Below are 27,463 nucleotides of genomic sequence, written 5' to 3' on the forward strand. Positions count from 1 at the left end.
AACTAAAAGAAGCAACTAAGGATTCTAAAAGTGTTGATCCTACTCTATATTGATAAATAATTGGTTCCTTAATGTATTTGGTAAACACAAGACCTAACATTTTTTATGCTATAAATGTTCTCAGTTGGTTCATGTGCAAACCTAAACAAACTCATTTAGTAGCAGCAAAACACATTCTTAGGTATCTCAGTGGTAAAATTGGATATGGTCTCAAATACACTAAAACTAAACCAAATCTAAGAGGATTTACAAATTTTGATTGGGCATGAAATTCAAAGAATTGTAAGAGCATTTCAAGATGTTTTCTTACATTAAGTTCAGCAATGATATCTTGGTTTAGTTGGAAGCAGTCTTCAGTAGCACAAAGTTCTATATAAGCCGAGTACATAGCTGCATCTATGGAAGCAAGAGAATTTGTATGGTTGAGGAAACTTCTTTTTGAATTATTTGGGAAGCCACTTCCACCTACTACTATTTATTGTGATAACTAGAGTTGCATCAAGCTATCTCTTAATCCTATGTTTCATAATAGATCAAAACACATCGAGATACCATACCACTATGTTTGAGACATGGTTGAGAAGGATGTAATCAAGTTGGAATATATTAGTATAGAGGATCAAATTGTAGACACTCTTACCAAACCACTTGCTAAGACAAAAGTGGAGCACTTTCCTAAAGAACTTGGTATGATTGTAAAATCTGAGGAGATGTCTTAGAGAAATTGATTTTTGTACTCTTTTTATATATATATTATAAATAAAACCTATGTTAATCATTAAGAAGTGATTACTTCAAAATTATTTCACTTGTATCAAGAGAAGTTGTTGTAAAGTAACATCCTTAAAATAACTTGTAGCATGATTCATTTTTGTGAAAGTGTTTCATGTAAAGGTTTTATCTTATAAATCAACAACTAAGCGGTTGATATCATTAATTTGATTATCTATAAGTTGTTTGTATAGATATATTTTTGGTAATTGGTATATATCTTGCCCTAATATTTTGATAGGCCATTACGACACTGAGTACTTGGTGATCATCATTAAGTTGATGTTTCTGATAGGCCATTACTCTAGAGAGCTTGGTGAATATCATGTGATTGATATTCTGATAGGCCAACTCTCATAATTCATGATGTCATATATAAGTGGATTATATCAATCAACACTTATATTTGACATTGTATAAAAGAATTCTTCTAATCAAAGACATCTTATGTTTGTTTATCTTACTAATCTAAGAGGGAGTGTTAATGTATAGATTAGTTGAAGAGTTATTAATAACTCATATATTGATTTATGTTATTCTATATTGTTAAGATATTTAATATAATCATATGTGTGTGTGTGTGTGTGCAAATATTCTGAAATATAAATATGAATACGCAAAAAAAAGTTATGGATAAACTAATCACATCTCATTATATATTACAATCTCTTTCTAACCCTTATTTGGGTGCCACCATATAAATGTTGGTCAGCATATTATTATTGTTTTGTCAGAATGTTTATTATTCGTCATTAGTTTTTCTAATATCAAGTCACATCTAATAGACATAACTCAAATATGAGTCATGACTATCAGTCATGACTCTTAAACAACTACCCTCACATATAAGAGGTCATCGATCTTTAACATTGATTATATGGTGAACACATAAACACAAGAGTCTTCCAGTATAATCAGAGTAGAAGATACTTCACATATGTCCTTCAATATATTACAGATCAATAGTATATTCATACCATCTTTAGTATTATATCACATTCTTGTCTTGAATAATTATTTTGAATAATATTATACTTCAATCTGATACTTTAACAATACATATTGGAGTTCAATAAAAGAATGTTTGGTATCATTAGAAAATTAGGATATATGATCAATATTGGTGAACAAACTAGAGATAGTGCATTCCAACTAAATTTTACTCTCAAATGTTTTCTAATTGCTAGAGTTGAAGATTATTGGTTATGGCATAAAAAAATTGTCATGTTAATTTTGATAATTCAGTCAAAGTAAGAAAGAATAAATTAGTAAGAGAATTGCCTAACCTACAGAAATCAAACAATGTAATGTGTAAAGAATGTTATATTGGAAAGTTTTAGATTAAGGTAAAAATAGGTTTTGAGGGGACCTAAAACCCCTTACAAATAGCTAAAAGAAATACGAAAAAGTACCCTAGATTTTACAAGGACCTAGAACCTAAAGTTCACAAAAAGATTGAAAAGCCAAGTTTTACAAGGACCTAGAACCTATAGATAAACTATTCAAAGTTCAAAACTAGGTTTTATAAGGACAAGGAACCTAAAAATAATCAGTTAAAAAAGATGGAAACAAAACAACAACTAGAAAACTAGGCCCAGCAACCCAACTAGAGACCAAAGCTAGCAATTAAACTAGCTCTTTGATAACCTTAGCTAAATCCTTACTAGCCACCATAGTACCTTGAAGGATATCTTATATAGAAGAACCAAGTACAATAATCACAACTTTCTTTGTACTTTTTCTATTTCTTTTGCTAAGGTTACTCAAAATATTGATAACAATAAGCGAAATAATCACCTCATTGCTTCTTTTACCAATACTTGCAATACAAGCACATAAAATGGAAGTAACCATGTCCATTCATTACATGTTATCCTCTACTAGCTGGCATAATTCCATTTTTTAGGCCTTCAACCTCTTAGGAATGTTTCCTACCTGATTCTCTAGCTGGATTCTTTTCATTTATTCTTCATCCAAATCTCTTTGGAGCTCTCCCATTTTTTTTTAGAACAATGATTTCATTATAGAGCCATGAATTGACATGGAGAGAGGCATCATCTTTTAGCTTAGCCTTATGGAGAAAAGATAGCTTAACCATATTATTGTCATCTTTGGCCTCATAATCAGACCTTTTCTCCAAATTAGTAGTCACTTCTTAAGTTCCCTTCAGATGTAATTGATTTTTATTGTTTAAATCCTCTTTATCCATCATTCCTTCTAGTTCTCCTTCTTTAAATTATGCTATTTAATCACAAGGGCATTTACCTCTACATTCTTCTCCTTGTTAGAGTCCACCAAGAGCTTGATATTAGTTATATATATTTTAGTAGGTATAAGCCTTTCACTTTGAGTCATAATTTCCTCATTCTAGCTCAAAGGTTTTGAAATCAACTTTGACTCTATTTTCCCCCTCTTTGCTATTGTCCCCATAATTTTTAACCAATGAGATATCTTGACTACTAGAATACAAGTCCATATTGGAATTGAGATCCCCAGTTTCTATTTCATCCTCTTTGTTGGTGTTTTTAAAAGGACTAGAACTACTAAGCAACAAAATGCTTAATACCAAGATGATGATACTCATACAATCTAAAGGTCAGCCAATTCTTGTTAACAATTGCATGTGTAAAGCATTTGGACCCAACTTCGACAAAACCAAAGGTGGTTTTCTACTCTTTTGGCTCTGCAAAACTAGAGTGGGTATCCCTAGGGATGATTCAAGGCTGGGAAAACTGTATGAGGATTATTCTTAGTTTTATTTTGATTCTAATTTCAAAATCCTCAAACACATACATAATTCTTAATAACTTGATAAACACATCCCATATAACAGATATGGCCAAAATTTCTTCTATAGATCTGTAGATGTTCTTAACAATAGTGGCTAATTGAAGCTAAAACATTCCATGCAGACAACTGTTGGCCAGCTTTGAAGACCTGTAGGAAACAAAAGTAAAATTGATTTAATTATGTATTTTTGACAACCATTTGTGACATACTTCTCCTTCACCTGAATCAATTTGATCAGTGCCTAATCCATTGGGGTTTAGAGTCTGTAGCAAATTCTTAGATCTAACTTGTTGCCTTACAATAAATTCTATCAGCAATTCTTTTTAGAATTTATCATTCAAAACCCTTTCCATTACTAAATAAACCTTATCACATTCATCAAAGCTTTTATTTAATCCATTGAATTAATAGCAGTGATAAACAAATATAAAACCTAACTAGATTGCATTCAATTGCACAAGCCTTTACTTATACAATATCAAGACAACCAAGTAATTGGAAGGAGAAAAGATTCAAAAAGAACTGATATGGGGATAGTTCACAATTTTTATTCATTTTCTTCAAAAATTGTATACCATTTACAATAGACTCAGAATGACCTTCAGAAAGAAACGCAGCTCATTCTATATTCATGCATTCTTAGAGAATTGATAGAGAAAATACATCATAAACTTGCTAAAAGAAAGTGACATGTGTCTTCTAAAAGATACTAACAAATATCTATCATAAAAGACAAAAGAAAATAATAGAAAGGCTATTACATCGAACATTCCTTGGTGGGTCCCTTTCTGTTATGCTTCTCAATTGTTGAGACAAGAAAATATGATCTGATTCTTCATTTATTGTTCATCCTCAGAGTAAGTGGCCATGAGGTTAAAAAGTGATGTATCATCTTTAACTACCTGCAAACTTACTTTAATCTGGGGATTTTCCATGTCTTCATTACTAACTATGAGTGTAACTTTTACTTTTGCATCTTCCTCCTCATAATCTTTTGACATCTTCCCTATAAGCTTTAAGGTCATCATATGACCATGCAAAAACATGTCTATACATTCTAAGCAGGCCAATCAATGTTTTTCTAATTTTAACAGGCAGATTTTGGCCAATATAAACCTTCTTGGGGGCTTCATCAGTGCCTAGGTTTATCTCTTCTAACTCCTGAGGTTTAAGATCCTTAACTCCAGGTTTTGCTCTATCTTGGTTATCAAAAATATTTTCCAAAACCACTAGCCCCTTAGGCACTTTATTGGTTTTCAATTGCATAATCTCTTGGCAAAAAATGGTTTCCTTACCATCTATGGTTTCAACCAGTTCACTGCAATCCATTTTTTGACCATGGTACTTATCTTCATTTAACAAAAAATTTGTAATGTCTTTGTCATCTTCAAAGACTTGCCAGTTTTCAATGTTATCAGGTATAGAAGGCCTATTTTGTACCTCAATCTGAGATATTCCTGCAAATGATATTTCCTTAGGCTTGATTGCTACATTTGCGAACAAATCAGCCATCTTATTTTGAGTCCTATCTCTCCATGAGATACTAAATGCATCAAAGGATTCTATTTTATCCCAAACTGCATTTCTATACTAGTTTAGTCTCCTATTCTTGGATGCATAAGTTTATTTTATCTAGGAGATGACTAACTTAGAATCCCCTATAACATGTAACTTTTTAATCCCATGATGTGTGGAAAATTTCAATCCTAGCAACAATGCCTCATATTCTGCAATATTATTTGTGTAGGAAAACTTCAGTGTGAATGAATATCTGAAGGTATTATTCTCAGGGGAGACAAAAACTACACCTGCCCTTGCACCCTCTTTAGAACTAGCCCCATCAAAGAACATTGTCCATAATTTTGGTGAGTTCGTACAACATTCAACTTCATGTTCAATTATAGTAGGTAAATTCTCAACTTCTTGAATAATCAATTCTGCTCTAAAAGCATTGACCCTAATATCTAAGAAACAAGTGGCATCTTTGTCAATTTCTTCCCCTAAAATGTGATTAACCCTTGGTTCTCTATTTACCTTGACAGCTTTATCCCCAATGTGGAAAGTAGCATAGGTTAAGTCACACTACAGGCTTCCCCCCATGGCAGCACTCCATTTTCTAGATAGTAACATTCCATAGTGCGGAGGTATATCCACCACTAAGACTAACATGGTTAACTCTACGTTAGGATATGTAGCTAGTTTGAATGGTAAAGCATTTATGGTACCTATGACTAGGACTTCCCTAGCATCCATTCCTCTACATCTGCCCTGCTTGGTATCCACTTTCAATCCTAAGGCTTCCATTACTTTGAAGGGCATTATGGTGCTAGAGGCTCCTGAGTCTATCATACAGTTTTTTAGGGTCTTCCCTTTTATGATTAAACTAATGAAAAAAGGATTAATATCTTCTATAAATGCCACTGAGGAATCATCTAAAAACATTTGAGGAATCTCGGATATGATACCATTATCCTCTATTACTAATGGGGTTTGTTGGGAAACAGTTTGATCTACAATAGTATTATTGTTTCCTATTCCACCCAACCATGGTAAAGCCTTGTTCTTATGCTCTTCAATTCTAAGAAGTTCAGACAAAGGCACTTTTACAGTAATTTGGGACAACATAGATATCATATCAACAGGTTTAATAATAGTGGGTTTTACAAGAGTACCTAGAGTTGGAATCTTTTGAGCAGTAGGCACCACTATTTGCTTGATAGTATCAGGTTCTGATTTCTTGGTTGCACAACTACTTTTGCTATTTCATTTGTCTGAAATTGAACCTTCTTTTTTGATTCCCATTTCTTACCCTTATTGTCCTTGATCTTGGGCACATCTTCATTGACTCTCCTATTTTGATCATTCATCTTATGGGTGATATCTTTGATGAATACACTGGATGGCTTTCCTACATCATTATTTACATTTCTACTTCTCAAATTGTAGTTACTATGGACTTGTGAAATCATTTTTGCTGTAATTCCATCAATCTCCTCTTTGGAGGGCATTCTTAAGCTTGTGAGACTTGCATCAAAAGATGTAATGCATACCTTATCTGTATCATACCCTTCATCATCTAAAAGCACTTGCTGATGATGTAAATGATAAGAAATTCTTTGATTGATAATGTCATTTTCAGGCTCTTCTGAATCAGAATCTATCAAATCATCAGACATGCTTACCATATTGCAACTTATATCATCATGGCTTTTCTCTTCACTTTCTTCTTCAAGTTGCACACCTTGAACTTGGGCAAATGACTGAGCAACAACAAAATAATCAACAGAATGAAGTGACTGACATATAATGCACCATGGTACATCATCATTCATATTTACAGTGTTCCTTTGCAGGGGATCTAGAGTACCCTTATCCTTCACATTTTGGGTCTGGTTGGGAACTGGCTTACCATCTTTCCACTAAGTGGTGTAAGGGTAATTTTGTATTCTAGGCTGCCTATTGAAATTGTTGTTATTCACAAGAGTTCTCTCAGCAATATTTGTCTTATTAAATTAGTGGGATTCATCTTCTTAAGCAATTCCAAAACCTGGCTTATAGTGGGTTCTTCTGGCTTCTTTCCTATAGGGGTTTTATCAACCTCTCTTTTATTATTATTCTTAGGATTAAAAAGCTTTGGATCATCCCTCCTACCCAATTTTCCAGATGCCTTCCTATTATTCTCTATATTTACTGTAATTTTATAGGCATCCCTTAAAGTCTTGGGATCCTTATCCCTCAATTGATAAGCCATTTTTCTATCAAAAGCATTGAAATATGTTGTGGGACAGACATCTTCATTCAACCTCATAACTTGAAATAATCTGTACATACCTTTCTAGAATCTTACATTGAAATCAAATGTGGACTCATTTGGATTCTTCTTCATGTTGTTGAATTCATTTAACATGAATCCTACATTAGTGTTGTCTCCATATTGCTCCTTGAATAATTTCTCCAAGTCATTCCACGAGGTAATACTGTCATCAGGCAACCTCCTAAACCAATCCCTTGCATCTTTAGTTAGTGAATGCACAAACAATTTCATTACCATATCTTCATGTTCAACTTCATGATCATTCAACATATCAATGAAAATTCTCAAATGTTCTTCACCAGTAACATCATTATTCCCAGAGAACTTAACCACTTTGTCTCTTAAATCAAATGATATGGGATGTGGAGCACCAAGAATACTAGCAAATGATATTTGTCTATACTTTTCTAGGTATACAAGTTTCTTCTGGAAACCAAGAACATTTGAGGTACTAGCTATATTAGCTTGACTCAAAGGAGAAGCTTGGGGTTGTTGAGGTGGGACAAATGAGACTTGGGTGCCAATAGTGGAAGATGAGGCAAGAGAAGATTGGGGTATTCCTTCAGTTGAGATTATTGGACCACTAGCTAGTGCAGGAATTGCAGGTGGGATAGACAAATTGGGCCATGAAGCCAATGTAGAATTAGATTTTATGAATTGGATTTTTCTCCTAGTTTCTATAGCTTGAGCTTCATTTTCAACCTTCTCAAGCTCTTTTGCAAGATCTTCCTTCTCTTTTCTAGCCTTCTCCAAATCTAAATCTAATTTTGACATGGAGGGTTGTATGGGTTTTCTTGGTAGAGCTTGGGGTTCATTTATTTGGATTCCTACAGCTTTGCCTTTCCCTTTATCTAGAGCTTTTTCCGTGGGCTCTACAGGGTCCATTTGAATAGGTTTATAGGCTTGGGCTTGAGCAATGACTGGTTCTTGCCTTTGATTCAGGCATTTTTCTTGTTCCTAAACTTTAGCTCTTAGATTGTCTACATCTCCAAATACATCAGTATGGAGAGTTGTGGTATTTTCTTCTAACTTTTTATCCTGCTCCTTCAAAGCAGCCATCCTTCTTAGCAGAGCATCCATTTCTATTATGGAATCCAAGGTGGCTTGCTCCTTTTCTTTTTCAAGACAAATGTGTTTGGCTTCTTCCTCAGCAATCCATTTCTTCAAAACTCCTATCTCATAATGCACTTCTTTAGGATCTGCAAAAGTAGCTTTTGAATCAGCAAGATCGTCTAGATCTATAAGATTTGGTTCCACGTATGGGGTTGCTCTAGGATTAAAAGGATTATCAAATGAACTCCTAAATCCTAGCCTATATTTCATATCTACTACAAGATCTGGCCTTGATGAAGCAATTCCTACTGTGGACACATATTTTTCCTAAAATACTCTCTCGTTTGGCAATGGGGTACTGAAAATGCCTCCTAAGAGTCTTGTAGTTTCAGATTCAGAACTAAGTGAAGAAGACTCTCTTCCTAATACTGGTTGATACTGAGAATTGATGGATGCCTTGCCTCTAGGTTTCTAGGTGGGATTTGGATCTATCTTTTTCTTATTTTGGTTCTTCCTACCACCTTGGGGTAGATCAGTATACATTGATACATTAGAATTGGCTCTCATGTAAGCTCTTGTGTTCTTTCTCTTGTCAGCCATATTCACCTTTTGTTAAAATAAGCACTAGCTTCAAAACCTTGACTGAGTCACCACCTTATTCTCAGGAAAATACACAATGACACTTAATACTGACTCAAAGAAAACAACACACAAGTAGGAGCAAAAATATCTGGCATAGATAGATCAATCACTGATGTTGTAAGACTGCAACTCTTGCTTGTTAGATAAGACACTTGGATAAGTTGGATACGTCAGTGTGTAGCTACGATACTTGGGATTTATCTTCTTTAAATTCTCAAGGTTTGTCACTAAAATATTCCCTTATAACTGTGGGCAAAACTTCGATAACATGACACACACGTACTCAGCAGGACCAAAGAAACTAAAGTACTCTTCACAGATGTGTTGGACAACTCCCCAGCAGAGTCGCCATTTTGTTGGTGCTTTTAAAAGGACTAGAACTACTAAGCAAAAAAATGCTTAATACCAAGATGATAATACTCATACAATCTAAAGGTTAGCCAATTCTTGTTAACAATTGCATGTGTAAAGCATTTGGACCCAACTTCGACAAAACCAAAGGTGGTTTTCTACTCTTTTGGCTCTGCAAAACTAGGGTGGGTATCCCCAGGGATGATTCAAGGATGGGAAAATTGTATGAGGATTATTCTTAGTTTCATTCTAATTCTCATTTCAAAATCCTCAAACACATACATAATTCTTAATAACTTGATAAACACATGCCATATAACAGATATGGCCAAAATTTCTTCTATAGATCTGCAGATGTTCTTAACAATAGTGGCTAACTGAAGCTAAAACATTCCATGCAAACAAGTGTTGGCTAGCTTTCAAGATCTATAGGAAACAAAAGTAAAATTGATTTAATTTGCATTTTTGACAACCATTTGTGACATACTTCTCCTTCAGCTGAATCAATTTGATCAGTGCCTAATCCATTGGGGTTCAGAGTCTATAGCAAATTCTTAGATCTAACTTGTTGCCTTACAACAAATTCTATCAGAAATTCTTTTTAGAAATTATCATTCAAAACCTTTTCCATTACTAAAGAAACCTTATCATGTTCATCAAAGCTTTTATTTAATCCATTGAATTAATAGCAGTCATAAATAGATATAAAGCCTAACTAGATTGCATTCAATTGCACAAGCCTTTACTTATACAATATCAAGACAACCAAGTAATTGGAAGGAGACAAGATTCAGAAAGAACTAATATGGGGACAGTTCACAATTTGTATTCATTTTGTTTGAAAATTGTATACCATTTACAATAGAGTCAGAATGACCTTCAGAAAGAAACACAGCTCATTCTATATTCATGTATTGTCAGAGAATTGATAGAGAAAATACATCATAAACTTGCTTTTAAAATTTTGGACCAAAGAAAGACTAAGCATATCACTTAGAAAATTAGAGTTTGGACCATTCTTTAGCCTTGGAATCTCACTTAAATAGTGTGAGATGCAACAAGCTTTAGGCTAAAAGAAAGTGACATGTGTCTTCTAAAAGATACTGGCAAATATCTTTCATAAAAGACAAAAGAAAATAACAGAAAGGCTATTACATCGAGCATTCCTTGGTGGGTCCCTTTTTGTTATGCTTCTCAATTGTTGAGACAAGAAAATATGATATGATTCTTCATTTATTATTCATCCTCAGAGTAACTGGCCATGAGGTTAAAAAGTGACGTATCATCTTCAACTACCTGCAAACTTACTTTAATCTGGGGATTTTCCATGTCTTCATTACTAACTATGAGGGTAACTTTTACTTTTGCATCTTCCTCCTCATCATCTTCTAACATTTGTTCTATAAACTGATTTTTCCATTTATTATAAGCAGCATCATCTAGCCAATGAAAATTTAGATCCTCTCTTTGTATAATTACTAAAGAATTTGCAAATTCCTCTAAATCATCAAACTCTTTTCTCATGGCCTTATAAAATAATTGTATCTTTACTAACTCTTCATTTGTCCTTGCCCAGAACCAGTGGCTAGTTTCACTCATGATGTTCTTGATCCTTTCATAAAATATTTCATCCAACTCTTCTTTCCACTTTTCCTTTTCCGTTACTGTATCAATAGATTCTAAAGCACAAGGAAATAAAGTGAAATTTTCAGCAATATACTGGGAAAAATGAAGTGTTAATCTTTTCTGCAAAGAATCCCTTTTATCATCAAAATCTTCTAGTTTATTTAACAATTCAAAAATTTTCTCTACTTGATGATAAGGCATTTGGATGGCAGATATACACATAATTGTGATATCATTAATCCTCTCCCTCCACTTCTGTGCAAGGGGAGTCAATTTATCCTTATCTCTATTCAACTCATCCATGAGGGTTGCAATTCTTGTCTATTGATCAAAGAAGGTTGACCATTGTATTTTATCCCTTAAATACATCACACCCTGCTTTAATTTTCCTTCATATTGATTTTTTAATTCTACCTGCAGTTCATGTAATTTGGTTTTTTCTTCTTCAAAGTCCTCTGCAGTAAAGAATTGGGGCCTTTTAGGGGTGTCTAGTATTTCAACAATAGGGGTTGCTCTATCAGATGATTGTGGAGGGTATGTAATTCTAGGTGCACTGGATTCTCCCACCTTTCTCTTCCCAAGTATCTTCTCCATTTGAGACACTTTATTTTCTAGTGACTGTATCTATATACCCCTTTCCTCATATTCTTTTAAAACTTCTTCAAACCTAGCATTGAGTTGGGTAAACCTATCTTCTTCCTGGCTAGATACAACACCACCCAATTTTAGCACTTCTGAGGCCATTCCCATTATTTGCTTACTACTTACTTCATCAGCCCTATGTACTGTCAATGTACTAGTATTCTTTGTAGTGTGAAACTCATGCATCCTGGTCTTTTCCCTCTTTTCTATAGACCATATAACAAGGGTTTGGTGGTCATCACTAAATTTGACTCCTCTATGAGCCTATAATATTTCTTTAGCAGTTGTTAGTTGAACATCTTTCTGCTTCCTTACTGAATCAAAAACAATTGCATTTTCTATATCCCATTCTAGCAGAAGGAGGACTCCTGACTGTCTAACTATTTGCCTCCCAACTTCAGGAGTAAAGTGGGCAAAATCATTCAAAAATTTTGACTTCACCTCTCTCTTAATAACTGAGTCAAGTTTATCTGGTTGCTCAGCTTTGATTTTCTCGTAGGCTTTCTCAAAATTTCCCATATTTAATCTCCAATAAAACTGAGCAAAAGCCCTAGATCTTACAAAATTTTCATCATTAATAAATCTTTCAGAAGCCTGTGCAACTATTGGGTCAATTTCCTTACCTTGGTAATCAATAATGGTTAGGTCCAAGGAAGGTGTAGGAGGTTCTTGTGGCTCTCCAACATCCAAATCTGTAGAAGTGACAATCACATCCCCTTCTCCACCCATTTATCTAAGTTGTTCCCTTAGAGATGCTTCATCATCTATATGGATTGGGGATTTGCTTGGGGAGTATTGTTCCTTATGAGAAGAAGAAGACCCCTGCTCTAATTTTTGCCTTTTTGGAGAGCGGGCTGCATATGGGTTTCTTGACCTTTGCTTCTGATGAGAGGGTGCTTGTTGCACATTTTGAATCATAACATAACCTTCCCTCTTCTACAATGTTTATTGGCCAAGAGCAACCACATTTCTATTGCTTATTCTTCTTTGTACTTCCGCAGCCTTGTCTGGATGTGTCTCAACATACATAGATTTCTTTTCATTCATGGTTTGAATTATTATAGAAAAATTATTCATTAATGCTTGTATTTTAGCTCCCCAGTATTTCTTATCTTTCAATGGGTCATATTGGGGTTCAAAAGCATTAATAAATTCTAGGGTCTTACTGAAAACTATCCATTTCTCTTTTCTCAATTCTTGTTCCTGCAATGTGAAGATATTTTTGATTATATCTTCTGGATAGTAAACTTGATGTACCATATGGGAAGCTCTTACCCTTTTTTTAAAAACGTCATAGAATCCTTCAAGGTCAATGAATCTGGCATGAGACTCTGCCATGTTATATCTATCCAAAAACAAATTCAAGTGCTTCCACCTTTTTCTGACAAAGACAAAATCATGCACTACAGTAACAATTGGAAAGAAAGTGCCCTTCTTAATCAATTCCCTCTCATCTATAGTACCTATCTTCCATAAGAGCTCGGTAATCCCAATCTTCAAAGGCACATGAAAAGGCAACACATGTGGCTTTCCCACAAAACCATATACCCTTATCACAGTTGAAACATTATAAGGGATTATATCCCCCCAATTATGACTAACCAATAGCCCTTGTGCATGATCTCTAGGTCTAACCAATTCCAAAAATTCTTGTGGAATTCTGGGGCTATCCCCTCTCAAAAGCAATCTCAGCCTAGATGCGAAAACTTTGTCAAACCTTACATAACTAGCATCTTTGGCTTCTGAAGTCATATCCACACTCCATAACTACACTGGATTCCTTTCTCCATCCTTGATTGTTTCCAACTCCATACCCTTGGAGAAGAAAGTGTATCCCTTGTATAAGCATACATGCATCAACAGTGAATACCAACAGAATGGTTTGTTTACTTTTCCCCTTGCTATTCCAACCAAACCATTGTGAATCTCTTTTGATAGAAAAGTGGCAAAATCCAGAATGGTACTCATTCCAAATTGAAGGGTTTGAGCCATTATAAGGATAATAGAACCTGGAATTTGATCACCTTCATCTATCCTAAAAATCTTGCAAAGAGAAAAATAAAGTGCTTGAGCTCTCAAGTTGAAATGTCTTCTTAACAATGGCTCTGAGGTACTGGCTGTAATCACAGGAAAATTACCAACCTTGGTAGCATGCTCCTGTAGTGGCCTTGTTCTTAGGTAAATTTGTTGTGCATCATATCTAGCTTGTAGATCATCTATATCAATAATTTCATGCACAACGTGGTTAGGGTTAAGGTTGAAAACCTCACTGAACAGCTTAGGGAAAACCGTAAAAAGATTGATTCTAGAATGATTTTTTACCCATCCCATAATAGGATCATATTTCTTTGCTAGGTCCATCAATAAATCACTATCAAAGAAAATAGTGGGGACTACTAATTTACCAATATCAAACTCCCAAACATTGCTCATAGGAGTGTCCAGTTTTCGCTCTGAAAACCATTTCTTAAATAACTCTAGACCTCCCATGGAAACCTGGGCATCTCTTACCCAATTAGCTTTGTCGTAAAAACCCTCTGCTACAACTATTTTGGGATGTTTTGGAATGAATTCCATCCCTTTAGTTATTTCATGCACTGATAGGGGGAATTGTTCAAGAAAGTCATCATGCATAGAATGTTTCAAATAATCTATTTGCCTAGTAAACTCTTTTCGGGGAGGCATTTTGAATGAACCCTAGAAATTTTACAATAGAAAATACTTTAAATTTACTTAGAAAACCACAGAGTACTTACCCGCCAAAATTTGCACTTCTGCACTATGTGATAACTTCTGTAATTTTACTGTATTGTTAACCAAGAATTTCCATCCCCTATCTCTAAAAATTTTCTATGCCCTAATATCCTCTCTGTGCTTTAGTGGCTCATTAATGGTGAAATAATGGGCTCTTACCATGCAATAAAATTGCATGCATACAGTCTGAATCACATTTACTTTCAGTAATTGTTACCCACAATTTGCATCCAAGTTTGAATCCCATCCATAGATTTTCACTAGATCGAATAGTCCTGATTTAAAAGGTAACAGGCATTACAACTTTTAAAACAATGCTACATGTCACAATTTAGCTTCCTTGCATTATTTAAAATCCCTTCATCTTAGAATTGTGGGGAAGCACCGTTCCTCGATGAAGACAAGATCGATGATCTAACTAATCCAATTTCTAATAAAAACTAGCCAACTATAAAGACCAATAAGAAACTGCCATATGAGCTCATGCCGTCTGATCACATTCCATGCTAGCAACTCCCATATCATCTTCTGGGTGAGCAAGTACTTGGCATCATTTAGTACACATGTCGTGCTGGCGCATTCTTGCTTTCCTTATTTAACAAGCATTTTCAAATTGTGGGCTTGCGCCAGTTGTCAATCTTTGAAAGATCAATGGTGATATTGATCTTACCCTACAGGGCATCTAAATAGAATTTTTGATGTCACCATGGACACGTGTCTGTAGGGTGCATTCCCGCTTTGTTTAAACATCACTCAAATTCAAAATGCGGGGAAGCACCTTTCGTTGATCAGGATAAAGATCAACGATTAGAAACAACTCTTCATTTTATGCTCGCATTATCCACTTGGGCCAATGACATGACTACTTTTAACCCACATGTTCTGACTATTATGTTTATTTCTGACACCTTTCTGGCCCAAATCATAAATAGCTCTAGCTAAGCACATTTGGTAGAACCTATGGCTTGACTCCTATATTCTTCATGGTCTGGTCCCACTGTGACATGCATCGCAAAGGCGCAATCCCACTTTTCTTATCTGACTCACAACTTCATAATGTAGGATTGCACTAACCATAGATCTTTGAAAGATCTATGGTTGATAAGACTTCATTTCCATCCAACAGTCAAAACTCCTCCATGTGGCACATCTGGCAGTACATGTCATCAATTGTTTATAGTGTGGCATACTACTTTGCAAATACCTAACACCACCTTGCCACATGTCAAAAATCCACTTGCCCACACTACTTATTTCCTATGTAATTTCAAATTGTGGGCATGCGCTGGCCTCTGATCTCTGATAGATCAACCGTTACACAAACTTCACCATTTGAGTAGCATATTGGCTGATAGTGGTGAATGATGTTCCTCCACCTGTTCCAACTCATCTGACACACACCGCGGAGGACATCTCACCATTATTCTTTTAACAGCAGGCCCATCTCGTTAGACCGTGCCACTTGTCCAACTTTTTCTTCCCTACATTATTTATCTGTCGAGCATATTCTTCTTGCGAGGAAGCACTAGCCCTTGATTGAGATGAAATCAATGGCTGACGCTACTTGGTGATAAACTACATATCTCTGCAGGCGAATCCACCAATGACATCGTGGGAAAATTAAGACGTGCACAAAAGTACTAACAAACCTACAAAAGTTCCTAACAATTTATGATTCACCAGAATTTAGGAATGTAAAGGCTACGTGTCACCAAGTTGCATGCTCGCATTACTTAAAGGCCTTGCATTTTGAAATTACGGGTATGCAATACTCGTTGGTCTAAACAAGATCAATGATTAAAAAGACTTTGCATCATCAGAGGTAATTGCTAACATAAAGATTAATCAATTTGTATGCTAAGCAAAGTCACGTAAGATTAAAAATATATATAATGACCTCATGCTTATGCAAGCCCTCCCTTGGGGAAAAATGTCATTGAAAACATTTTTCTAAAAACAATTTTGAGGGTATTCTAAAGCTATGACAATCTGATGACTTTGAAAAAACACAAGGAATAAAACCCTAATTTTCAAAATTTCAAGATTTTAAATGATTTTTCACAAGATTTTCCTTTAACCTCTACAGAGTGAAAAATCAAGCCAACACTCTTCATCTTCACTTTTATCAAACTCCATAGCTTCCCCATTAGCGCTTTTAGTTTTCTTAGCCTTAATATCCTTCTTTTTACCCTTACTATTGCTACAACCCTCCTCGATTTTCACAATATTGTTTTTAATTTTCTTAGAACTCATCTTATGAAGAGGCTCATTACCAACTAATTTCCTCTTCTTTTCTACTACAACTAAAAGATTTATTCTATTTTTTTCTATAGTAATTTTTAATCAACAAAATAAGATCTTCATGGAGCATGGGCTTAGTCTCTTTCTTTCTATGGGCCTAGAGACTATTCAGCAAGGAAAATTCCAAATAGAAAGAAAAGAACAACCTATCCTTATACTGAAAATGGTTCAAAAATACAAAATGGAATTTATGAACCCTTTTTGATCTACCATACAAAATAAAATAGTCATGGACACAAGATAAAAAATCTTGCCAAATTACCTTAACCTAATCCAGATCATTAAAATCTTCATTCTTCACAATATTTTTTTTCCTTCTCTTCATTTTTGGGAAATTTCTTGAATTTAGCATTAGATATGATGGTTTTCTTTTTGAATTTTAGACCCTCCATTGGAAGACTAGTTATCTCTACTATAAAATCCTCTATCAAATCCATTGTAACCCCATGAAGAGTAACCCTCTCCTCAGACTAGTTCTTGAAGAAGCATTCAGTAATGTGGGGTTTAAAACTATACAACTTCTCAATATACATTGTCACTTTTCCCTTCTAGAGAATCTCCCAAATCACATATTTAGGTTTGCATTCTTTGTAGTTAGCAAGCTCCTTTTTCCTTGACTCCCCACCCATAATGCACCCACCTTTTTATACTCTATGAAATGGTAACTTTCATAAAAGACAAGATATGTTTAACCTAAGAAAGATATTCACCCTAAAAATGTGCCAAGTCCGCTTGATTATAATGAAAAGGTACTTCCTCAAAAGATGATAATACTCCATAATTAAGCCACCACTTCACATAATAATCCAAAAAATCTCACATAATCTTTCCTTCAATTGCATTAGTCATGTCATAATTAATGATTTCCATCACCTCACTTTCCTTGTTGAGGTTTTCACTCCATGCTAGCTTTTTATTCGTGTACACAACTTTGTTAGCTATCTAGTCAGCTACTTTATTGCCTTCTCAAAAATTATGAGATATGATAACTTTATCAAAAAATTGATCAATTTTTAAATTTCCATAATACTTCCATCAATATTCCACATGACCATATTCTTATTATTTAGTATATTAATTATGTTTAAGAAATCCCCTTCCAACCATAAATTCCTATAAAAAATTTCCACTACCATTTTGATAGTGTAAAGAGCAACAATAGCCTCTACTTTGTAGCTAGTCGAATGACCAATAGGGATTGCCACACCATCTACCACTCTGCTATAATGGTCCCTTGGGACTCCACCACACCTAGCTCTTCTAGTATTTTATTTAGTAGAACCATCAAAATTAGCTTTCAACCAACCTAGAGGAGTGGAACTCCATATCACATCCTCTCTTCTCTCCTTTTGTTTAATACTAGTTCGTATCATTTTCATTGGATTGCTAATATACACATCATCATTATTTTTATTCTAAGATATAAAGTTCTCTTTGATTGCCTTGATAATATTTTGGCCCACCACCCATTTAGGAGTTTCTTTGTTTCTAAAAATTCAATTGTTCCTTTCTTTCCATATGCCCCAACATAGATGGGGAAGAGATATATTCCACAATAATCCAATATCAAGTCTTCTTATAGGACATCTCCAATTCTAAAAACACTCAGGAATATTACTTGGCTTAACCCACAAAATATTCCAATATTGGAGGAGGGATCCCCAAACATTCTAGTTATAGCTACAATTCATGAAAAGGTGGTTGATGTCTTCATTTTCAACCAATGATTTATTTAGTGGCAAATCTTCACCAATTGGCTATTCCATCTCTTTGAGAAATCACAATCTGGCTAATAAAACCTAATATGGGCTCAACCATGTTGTCGAGATATTAAATAATTTGGGTTAAAATTCAATGCTAATTGCTCATTAGTTTACACATAATTGGTCCAAATCCCGGTCTAATCGCTAATGTAATCTACATTTAGAACACAATTATTTTAAAAAATTTGCCAACATTTCCCTAATGTTTTCTTATTGGACAATGTTATTTCGCCCTTAAAATAAAATAATATTTTCCCTTGAGTTGAGTATTGCCTACCATTTTATTGACATGTGTCTCCAACTATCCCTATTTAGCCAACTACTTTACATTTTGGTCTTTGGGACATGTCCTAATTCTAGAAAGATTTGGACTTTATGGTATGTCTTTTAAAATTAGACCCAAAATAGAGTTGAAGCCATTGATCTATATTACATCAAGGGTCCAAATTAATTCCTTTCACCATAAAAATGATAACATTAAACGTGATGATGACCAAGTTGGCAATAAAAAAGGGCACATTATAAATTGAATCTTAATGGATTGGCATACTAAAAGTATATTGTATAGTGTACACTTGGCATGTGGGCCATGGACCACTTGCGACTCTATAAATTCACCAAAAAATTACATAATCTCTCTCTGGAAAATGACAAATTATCAAACTATATTAATATTTAGTGTTATATGAAATAATTAATTTGCCTCTTACATTACGAAAATGTTTATGACTAACAAAATAAATTGCCTACATTTTTTTGCACACCAAAAAAAATATTTTAAATTTGCCACAGCTGTTATTAAACTTTGATATGAAAAGAAAAATTTTGCCAATAGAAAATAATTTCCTTCTTTACCTCGAATGAAAAAATTGCCCTTGATTAGAAAATTTTCCTACATATTTAATGTTGAATTCACAAGCATTTTACATATTTTTCTTAGGAGGGGCTACTTAAAGTTATCCCTATTTTCAGTCTTACATAGGGAACATCTATTCACAATATAAATACCTCTTTTTTGCATATTATCCAGAGTTAAAATTTTATTTTGAAGCAAAGTCCAAAAGAAGATATTAACTTTATGGATAAGACCTTTCATCAAAGCTCTGGCCCATTGGAGGGGTGGACCTTCTCCTCCTCTTTAAACATAGATGACACCTTGAAATAACCACTTGTTTCTATCCTCCACACCATAATATCCTCCATGTTAGGATAAAGGTTATAGGAACTAAGAGAAATTTGAATACTCAAAAAATTGTGGCAAATCCCTACAATATTTACCCACCCATTGATAGTCTAGTACTTCACCACATAATCTCCAAAACCATGTTTACTTCTTTCTATAAAAGTGATATCATAAAAGTCATCCATCAAAGGATGATCCAAAAGCTACTTATCTTTCCAAAACCTAACCTTTCTCCCATCCCCAACTTTCCATTTACAACCTTTATTGTAAATATGTTTAGACGCTTGAACTACTCCCCAAGTAGTACGGGAATTAGAAATAATAGGGGAGGATAGAAAACTAGAAATAGATGGATCACTATAAAGATTCTTATATTTCTAGATAGAACTCCATTCTTTATCATCATGGTACACTCTCCATCCTTGGTTAGCCAAGAGCACTTTATTCATATTTCTAATAGATATAATTCCCAAACCTCCTTCAATCTTAGGTTTATAAACCTTTTCCCAAGCTATCAAATCCATTCTCTCTTTTTCTTTAGAACCAAATCATAAGAAATTTCTTTTGATTTTATTAATAGAATCTATAAATTTAGCTAGAATTATGAAGAGACTAAGAGCATAACTGGGGAGACTTTGAAGACGATCCTTCAATAAAGTCACTTTTTCTACTTGAATCAACATATTTCCTTTCCAACTACTAATTTCTTGTTGAATTTCTCCATTAAATTGTCCCAAAAGGATTCCAAGGTAAGTGCTCAGAAAGGAACCTATAGAACACCGCAAAATGTTAGCAATTTTTTTGTTTCCTAAGAACATGAGTATTAGTAAAAAAGAGAGAATTCTTATCTCAATTAATCAATTGCCTAGTGACTATTGAATATAAATTCAAATCCTTTTTAAGATTCCTTTCCTCCCTCACATTATCTTTCCCCATAAAAATAGTATCATCCACAAGTTGTTCAAGAGAATAGAGAAGTAGTTGGGAAGTAGGCCTAACACCTTGAATTTCCCCTTTCAAAACCAACTTGCCAATATACCTCCCAAGACTATCGGCCATAACAGTAAAAATAATAGGAGATATTAGATCACCTTGTCTCAAACCCCTTGAGGGTTTTAAAAAATTAGAGAAACTCCCATTAACTAAGAATTCCAAAGAAGATATAGTGACTGTTGACATATTAGTCAAGTTTTTCATTAGGGACATATACTTATTCAAATTGTAAGTATCTACCAAGCTTATTATACAGTTAATAGTGTTAACCAAGCATTTTAGTTTTCATCAAGTTCTATAGTTGCTACTAAGTCCTTTGGACAAATTCTAGTGTTTACTAAACAGTTACAGTTATTGTGAAGATCAACAGTGTAAACTGAGCATCTTTGTGTATCTCGAGTTTACCATTGCAAACTAAGCTATGCAGTGGTTACTGAGTGTGTAGTTACTATGATTTGAGTCTAGTGTTGACCTATCTACTCAGTGTTAACCAAGACACTCAGTTTATATCAAGCTTGAGGTGATAGTATATATTGAGTCATGCAGTGTAAGCCAAGGGACTCAATTTATATGACAAGTTTCACAGTATTCACTAAGTCATCAGTGCAGACTAAGTTCAAGACTACTTGGAAGTGATCAGTATGGACTGAGCTTCTATGTCTACTAAGTGCATGATGATGTTGAGCATTGATAGTGGATGTCAAGTATTAGAACCTCACTGATTCAGTCTTCAGAACCTAAGTGTCTACATTTGAGAAAACTTTGTAATTGTATGTTTGGATTGGTATATATGTAATGTATTGTATCACATCCAAGGTGTGTGAATATATGCATGGAATCAATGTGATCTTCAAAGAAGAGAAGAAAGTGCAAATTAAAAAGGCTACAATAGTATAAGGAGCAGCAAAAGATTCATCTATCACAACAAGGTGATTTGTACACTTCAAGAAATCTCATTTAGGAAACCAAGTTGCAGATCAAAGATTAGCTACTACTTCATCTTAATAGGTGGATCAATCAAATCCTTTAACAAGGTAGACTTAACAGTCTTATGCAAATCTCTTTACTAAGTGCATACTTCATTGTATGTTTGAAAATCCTCTAAAAAGGTGAACCTAGCAATCCTTAATGCTCCTAATAGGGAAGATCATCAGAAGTGATCAATGTAAGCCTTAACAGGCCAACTTTATATTGCAATTGTAAAGCTTGTGGGTATTATCCCCACCCTAGTTTTACTTTCTATTTGGAAGGTTTTTGGGTCACCAAATCTTTGTTTTAAAGTGTTATGAATGCTTTCATGTTTTTAGTTTCTCATGAATAGATCAATATTGGATTAAAGTTTTAAAAGTTTTAGAAGTTATTGATTCACCCCTACCCTCTCAGTAACTTAGCCTTTAAGAATATTTCTAGCAATATATTATTTCTAACAATTGGTATTAGAGCATTGTGGTTCTTAGGAGAAAGTTTAACAGCTCGAGCAAAGATCAAAGGCCATGGAGATATTCAAACTTGACAAGGCTATTAACAATGAGAAACTAGATTTGGAAATGGCTATTTCCCCAACTCAAGAAAGAAAAGGAGAAACTCTCTAATCCCTGAAAAGAAGAAAAGATCTTGTAATTCAAATGAATGATCATCTCTACATTGAAGACCTTCATTCAAGCAACCTAGATGAAGAAAATGAAGCAATCAATTAACTCCTTGAAAAGAGTGGTTCACTACAAGAAGAAGTAAGAAAACTAAGAAGAGAGCAAGAAATTTACTAAATAAGATTATGTGAAGTTATGGAAGAGAAAAATAATATAAGAGAAGAGATTGAAGGACAAAAAAATGAAATCCAACACCTATCCCTTCAGCAAGAAAACTTCATTGATTAGCTCTCCAATGCAAATGAAGAAATCATGAACCTAAGATCTAGAAATGAAAGATTGTGAAATGACCTAAACTCTGAAAGGAAAATCAATGAAAGAATGATGAAATCCCAAGTAGACATGAATCAATTGAATGAGAAAAATCTCTATAGATAAAAGGGAAAAGTGGGAATTGGATACATAGAAGAAGGAGAATCATCCAAGCATGGAGCTCAAAAGAATAAAAGACCTACTTGCAATCACTTTAGTAAGATAGGTCATACTTTAAACAAATGTTGGAGTAATGGAAAAGAAAAACTCAATGAAAAATGCTACAGTTGCAATCAACATGGTCATAAGGCTAATGAATGCAAAGAAAAACCAAGATTTGAAGGCAAATGTCACAAATGTAAGAACGATGGGCACAAATCATCAAAATGCAAAACCAAGATATTGAATCTAGAAAAATAAATTGTAAAAGCCATATTTTTGGTTAAGACTACAACACTTGGTGCAAATGTCATTACTATGGAGAATTTAGACATAATGGAATGAATTTTGTAAAGCATCATATGAGGAAAAGAGATGTTACTAAAAGATGTTTCATTTGTATAGAACTTGGTCATCTTGCCAAGAACTACATAAATAATAGTAAAATTGAAGATGAAAAGAAGGCAAAGGCTAATAACAAATGAGAAAACAATGGGTTCCAAAGTCTATTGAGAATTCTAGTCCAAACAATGATGAATAAGTCACTCAATAATCGGGTGGCTCCACAATTTCTACTTGATTTCTCAAAGGAGAACTAGGACTAGGCTACCAAAAAAGACATCCAAATCAATTCCAATTGAAAGGACAAAAGATCCATATATATATTCAAGATATAAAGGAATCACTAAGTGAAAGGGTACGAATTACTACCAAGTTACTTTTGTTACCAAGTGAGGTCAGGTCACAAACTCTGCTGAGTAGGGTCAAGAGTAACTAAATTTCATATGGTTACCAAATGTTGAAAGACTCTCCCAAGTAATCAATGCGAGGAAGTGGATGATAGTCTATAACTTTAATCTACCATTTGTACCAAGAATTTATGGTGAAATTTGATAAAATTAATGAAATTTAATTCATTTTCACTGTGAAATTTTAAGAGCAAACTGTGCAGAGCAATCTTTAAGAGCATCCAAGTGATTTGAGTAAATTGTTTCTGAAAGATTTCAAATTCTCTCAAACCCTACTAAGTGAATATGGCATCCAATAGTAGCAAGGTAAATCAAGGTTTAGACATGCTAGTGCATGATCAATGGAAAGCTCTAGACTTCAAGCTCACTCCTGTCATCACTGAAACCCTAGATCTGAGTGGAGTGCAACCACAAATCCCTCCAAAGGCACTATTGATAAATGATATTCATTCTCATTTCAAATACATGATTCAAGATATTGGTAGTTTGGAAATGGATGAAGCCCTAGAACAATTGTGTGTAAATGGAATTTTGAAACCGAAGCATCAACACCTAGAGACTAAAGGGTTAACTCATATTACTCACATGCCCTATGAATTTCAAGTAAAATGGGTTATGTTTATTCTCAGTTGGGTGCATAATGGGTAGTTATGGTTGGAGTGACCAGTTTTAATCATGAAGAAGATGATTCATAAAATTACTAGTTTCCCAATGTTTTCTAAGACTAAAACAACCAAAACCCTAGGTCGGCATGAAGATAAGCAATTTTATTGATATGGAATTAAAATTTGGTATTCATATGATTGCACATAAGATTTATAGTTCAAGCTAGTTGAACAGTGTGCCATGTGAAGTAGTTGACCTTGTATATAAGGTAGTGAAGAACAATCTTTCTCTTGACCTTGTCGAGCTACTATTGAAGAAATTCAACAAAAACATGAAGAGCATTAGGATTTCAAAGAACAACCTATGTAATTTTGGCTCTCTGTTAACTTTTTTATTATTTTATGTTCATAAATTCTTCCCTTCAGAAGGTTCAATTGTATGGAGAAAAGATGTGCCAGTTCTTTGCCAAATTAATGAATACATCATTGACATGGGAGAGAATTATAATAGCATCATGGATAAATATTTTGATGCATTTACAGAGAAATTAATAATAGATTTATAATTCCAATAAAATTAGTTGAATATTACAAAGATGATGTATGTTTCATGGTAGATATTGATAAGGTATACATTCAAGCAATCAAGCCTAGAATTGCATGGGTGAAACCTCTTGGATATGAGGTTAATATATATGAAACCAAGGATATCATTGAGGCACTTGTAAATGAACCAGTTAATCCCAAGGCTGCATATTTTGGTACATATGATGAAGCCAAAGCTAGGATAGAACTAGAGATCAAGCTCCCTTAGGCAGTAAAAAAAGGCAAGAAAAGAATTGCTAAGTTGAAAACTAGTTCTACTCTTTTGGTGACCAAGGGAAAAGCTAAGGATGAAAAAGTAGAGGATGAGGAAGAATCAAAGGAAGAGGAACCACTAAAGAATAAGGTCAAGGTAATCATCACCAAGCCTTCCAAGCCATCCACTATTGTGTTTACAATAAGGTCCTCAAAGAAGAAAGCTAATAAGGAAGGAGGAGATATAATATTTAGAAAACCTCCACCCACCTTCCAAGATAGACTAAAAGAACTATAGGAAGAAGTAGGTATAAATTTTTTATTAAAGTATGAAATTAGGACTAAGGAAGAACAAAAGTATATTGAAGACATGGTGATGGATAAAATGGGTAAGTGGAAATACTCATCAGACCAACTTACTTCTCAGCTTCCTAACATTTTGATGGATAAGATTAAGCCAAGGTGGGAATTTTCCATGCAAACTATAAAAGACATCTATGGGAAAACCCTAAGGTAGCTTATTCCAAGCTTAATAGACAAGGAGATTAAGGAATCTATAAAGAAAAATGAGGAGAAATTAACTCCAAAATTTGGCACTTGTCTGATTTTGATAAAAGATCTTGAGCTTGTGGTAAGGAATGCAACAAATACATGGAAGAATATCTATCTTCTTCATAAATCAAGTGATTTTTATTTTGAAGTAAAAGATGATGACGATGATGATAATAAAGAGGAGAAATATGAAGAGGAAAATGTTGAAGAAACAACACATTTTGATAACATTGATGATGAAGAGGAACAGGAGAAAGAGGCTACTAAGGAAGAAGTGTAGGATAATGAGGAAACTAACCCAGTCAAGATAGCTACAATAGTTATTTCCTCATGCCCTCACTCTCCAAGAAAAATAGTGACAACATCTAGCATGGAGATAGCCTCAATAGGATTGGTTGTGACTAGCATTGAAAGCACAAACATCTAATCAATCCTTGCACCAACTCAACTCAGCACATCAGTGACCAAAGTGACCTCCACTTCATCTACCAAGCTGTAGACTCTTCCCTCTTGTACCATGTTGGCCACATCAATTTTGGCTAATGTAGGTATTTCTACAATAAGTGCAGCATCAATTTTTGTACCAAGCCTCAACCGAGCACAAAATTTTTGGGCCAAGGAAAAGAAAAGGAGGAGGAAATAGACCTTGATGAGGATATAGTGATCCCAAATTGGGAGATATCCAAACTCTATCTAGATCAAATGAAAAAATTTAGTGAACTTCTCCAAAATAAAGCCAAATAGCAAAGGCTAAGAGAGGAAAGGGAAAAAGAGTTCAAAACCATTGAGGATGCCAAGAATATTTTGGTAGAGGTTGCAAGTATAGAGGTTGATTCATCTCAATCAATTTTGTTTTAGCTAGTAGAGGCAATCTAGAAGTTCAATGAAGTTATAGATGGACGGGACAAGTTAGTACCAAAGGTAGAAAAGAAATTTGAAAATAAGGTGTTAGAGCACATTGCTCAACAAATTGCAATATATCAAATAGAACTCTCTACCATTTTGGGCTCTCTAGAAACTTCATGTACAAATGTATCATCACTTTTGGTAAGCTTTGTGATGTTTTAGATTTTACTAAGGAAATAAAGGAAAAATTGTCCAAGATTGATGAAGACCTCAAGGCAAGTGCTTAGTAGTTATAACTTGACCCCAGTTAAAGCTCTACTCATTTTAATAAGATTAAATTTTTGATATATTTTTAGGTAGAATTACTTAGAGAAGAGGCCAAAATCAGATCTAGATTGGTAGATATTTAGAACATGATTCTTCCCATCATGGATGCACTATAGAAGCACGTTGTACATTCCAAAACCCTCATCCATGACAACAACTTCTCCATAGTAGGTTGCATGATTGAGTTATCACCAGAAGCACAGATTTCACTACACACATGTAAGGTCTTGCAGGATAATTGGGACAAAATGTTGGCTATAATACTCAAGGTACATTTAGACTTTTTATCTCATTTTGGCATTAATATGTAAATATAAAAAATAAATCTTTGGCATTATTTTCAAAAGGGGGGGAGAAGATATAGAGAACACATAGAAGATATAGAAGAAGAAGATAAGTTATGCAAATGATAAGTTATGGGGGAGAAAAATGTAAGAATTGATACATAAGCTGAAATGGTAATGGGGGAGATAAATGTAAGATAAATATAAATAATGATTCAAAGAAGAATGCATTTAGATGTAAAATATATTGTATAGAAGCCTTACCATGTACATAAATATATCTTACAAAACCAATTTTGAAAAATCTTGAAAATATTATACTCTATCAAACTAGAATCACATGGTGATGGATACAGGTATTCAGAAAACTTTTTGAATTCAGCTTTGGCTAATAAGTGTTTTTGTCACTAATGCCAAAGGGGGACATTGTTGACATATTAGTCAAGTTTGTTATTAGTGACATATACTTATTTAGATTGTAAGTATCTACCAAGATTATTGTACAATTAATGGTGTTAACCAAGAATTTTAGTTGTCACTAAGTTCTACAATTGCTACT

The sequence above is a fragment of the Cupressus sempervirens genome, chromosome 6 (assembly GCF_028749045.1).
Source record: "Cupressus sempervirens isolate cs-2001-9-10 chromosome 6, ASM2874904v1, whole genome shotgun sequence".
In the NCBI taxonomy this organism is placed as follows: domain Eukaryota; kingdom Viridiplantae; phylum Streptophyta; class Pinopsida; order Cupressales; family Cupressaceae; genus Cupressus; species Cupressus sempervirens.